The sequence below is a fragment of the Tupaia chinensis genome, unplaced genomic scaffold (genome assembly GCF_000334495.1).
Source record: "Tupaia chinensis unplaced genomic scaffold, TupChi_1.0 Scaffold000704_1, whole genome shotgun sequence".
NCBI lineage: Eukaryota > Metazoa > Chordata > Mammalia > Scandentia > Tupaiidae > Tupaia > Tupaia belangeri.
The window spans coordinates 795,673-798,423 of NW_006160227.1; positions in this window are offsets into that span (position 1 = coordinate 795,673).

A 2,751-nucleotide genomic window follows, 5' to 3' on the forward strand; every position below is an offset into this window, starting at 1 on the left:
TTTTTTCAAATGGTTTTTTTTTTTTTTTTTTTTTTTTTAGTTTACTATAGGGTGTGTGCACTTGCTGGGGAGAGAAAGACAGAGGGAGAGAGAGAGTGAGAAAGAAGACCACTCTAGGGAGGACGGCCACGCTATAATCCCTTTTCCTCCATTCTTCTCTTGGGATTTTGGGCATGCACGCACATGTGCCCAGTGTATTTTTGAAGCCATCAGGTCTGGGATTCAAATGGTTCAGTTGGGTGTGTGGGATTCAGTCATACCATTGGTGGGTCCCACGTGTTATCTTTCTATTCTGCTCTGCTTAGCCTTTTTACTTGTCGCTTCATGGTTACAAAACAGCTGCTACAGCACCAGGCATCACATCCTTGCTAAAGAAAGGAGGAAGTGGGGAAAAGGTAGTACTTAGTACTTTTTAGCAGGCAGACCTCTGTTGAAGTCTCAGCCAGAAGTAAATCACACATCTGCAGGTCTCTAAAGGAGGCTGTAAAAGTGAGTATTCAGCATTCTCAGGCTATTTTAGTGGAGACAGTTAAGGGAGAAGAGTGTTGGTGGTAGATTTTGGTTTAATCAGTCTGCTACATTTATTTAATTTCATCGATTATTACTATTATTATTTTAAAATTTGCTATAGGAAACAGGCACTTACCAGAGACAGACAGAGAGAGGGAAAGTGAAAAAGCAAGGCTCCAGGTCTAGGACTTGAACTGTGATGGGCCTTGGGGGATTTCAGGGCCTCAACTCCCATGCTGTCTGCTGGCCTCTTATTTTTATTTTTTAAGATTTTTGCTATAGAGCACATGCACTCACCAGAGAGAGACAATGAGAGGGAAAGTGAGAAATCACCCCCCAGGAGTTTACCCACACCGCAATCCTTTCTCCTCCATTCTCCTCCCAGGATCTTGGGCACACACACACACGCACCCAGGGTGATTTTCAAGCTCCCAGTCTGGGACTTGAACTGCGGTTAGCCACTTGGATATCCAGCACTGTAACCACTATGCCACTTGCTGGCCTCCAGCTCTGAACATCTTAAAGAAGTTGATCTCCAGAGGCAACAAACTGAAAAGGGCTTTAGAAAGCAGAAACAGTCTGTGAAATGCAAGGCCTGTAATTTATCAGAAGCAGCGCTGTGTTTTCTCAGCAGATGGAATATGTACTATTATTGCTAATCCCTGGGCAACGGCCTCGCTAATTGGCCACCTCTGTTCTGAAAGACGTTGTGAAAACACTGTTCATGGAAACAACATTTCCATACCCGGTGGCCAAATTGCTTGTTTAGACCCCGTTCTGCTATCCCGGTCACCCCCCACAGGGTGACAGGGAAACAACATCGGGCATGGGGTCCAACGACCAGAGATCATTTCTTTTCTTTCCTTTTAAATATTTTCATTTTTGTCATAGGATGTGTGTACTCACTGGGGAAAGAGAGACAGAGACAGAGAGAGAAAGTGAAAAATTACTCCCAGCGTGGGGGGATGGCCATGCTGCAATCCCCCCTCCTCTATTCTCCTCTCTGGATTTGGTGCGTGCTTAGACACACACCAAGTGTGATTTTTAAACTGCTGGGTCCAGGACTTGAACTGCTGTTACCCATATGGGAGTCCAGTGCCTTAAACACTACGCAACTTGCTGGAGTTGTTTTGACTCTGTTATCTGACTACAAGGAAAACACTTATCCAGGCTTTGGGTCCTTACTGTGGGGTGTAAGGATACTTTCTGCCTCACAGCATGGCTGGTGGAACAAGGCGAGATTACGGGTGAGAAAGTACCAGGAAGAGAAGGCTTTATTTATTTATTATTATTATTATTATTATTAAACCAGAAAGAGACAGAGGGGAAGTAAGAAAATAAGCCTCCAGGTCCAGGACCCAAACTGTGGTTGGCCATGTGGGAGTCCAACACTTTAACCACCACGCCACCTGCCGGCCCAGGCTATTGTTGGTATTTAGCAGTTATTCTTGCTGGCCATTTTGGGACCTATTGAATCAAGGGCAGGGCCTGTGGTTTGCTGTGTAGACTGGCTCTCCAAGGGGAGAAAATACTTTGATCTGTAGGTTTTTGTTTTGTTTTGTTTTTTAATTTGACCAGAGAGATACATATTAAGAGAGAGGGAAAGTGAGAAAGCAAGCCACCAGGTCTGGGACTCGAACCATGGTCGGCCATGTGGGGGTCGTCCAACGCCTTCACCACTGTGGCACCTGCATCTGTAGTTTTTAGCAGCATTCATGATATAAATACTCTCTCTGTGGCTGAGCTCAGGCTACTAACGATCTAATCAGACACAAAATTCCTGAATATTCATCCTGTTAGCTAATACAAGCCAGCTCAGGGCATGAAATCAACTGCCTCCTAGTGAAGTGTCCTGGCTGGGCTGGAATCAATCTGTGGATATACCTGTAGGTGGCGCTCTATACGCCTGGCAGGTAGAGCTATCAGTCAAACCTCATTCCAGCTCCTCCCCTTTGGCAGTATCTATTTTCACCCTTGTACACCCTCCCTCAACTTGTGAAAGAGATTCATCGATTCCAAGGAACCATACTCATGAGAGTTTTTGATAAATGAACTGATATTTAGTAGTGAACTAGTTCTAGGTTCATGTAGAAACATTTAGACTTTTACAATTTTATTTATTTATTATCATCATAATCTTGTTTATATTACATTGAATTGCGTATAACTTTAAAGTGTATTACATTGCTTTTACAAAAGGAAATGCCATTGGGAACCAGCAGTTAGCGTAATGGCTATGTC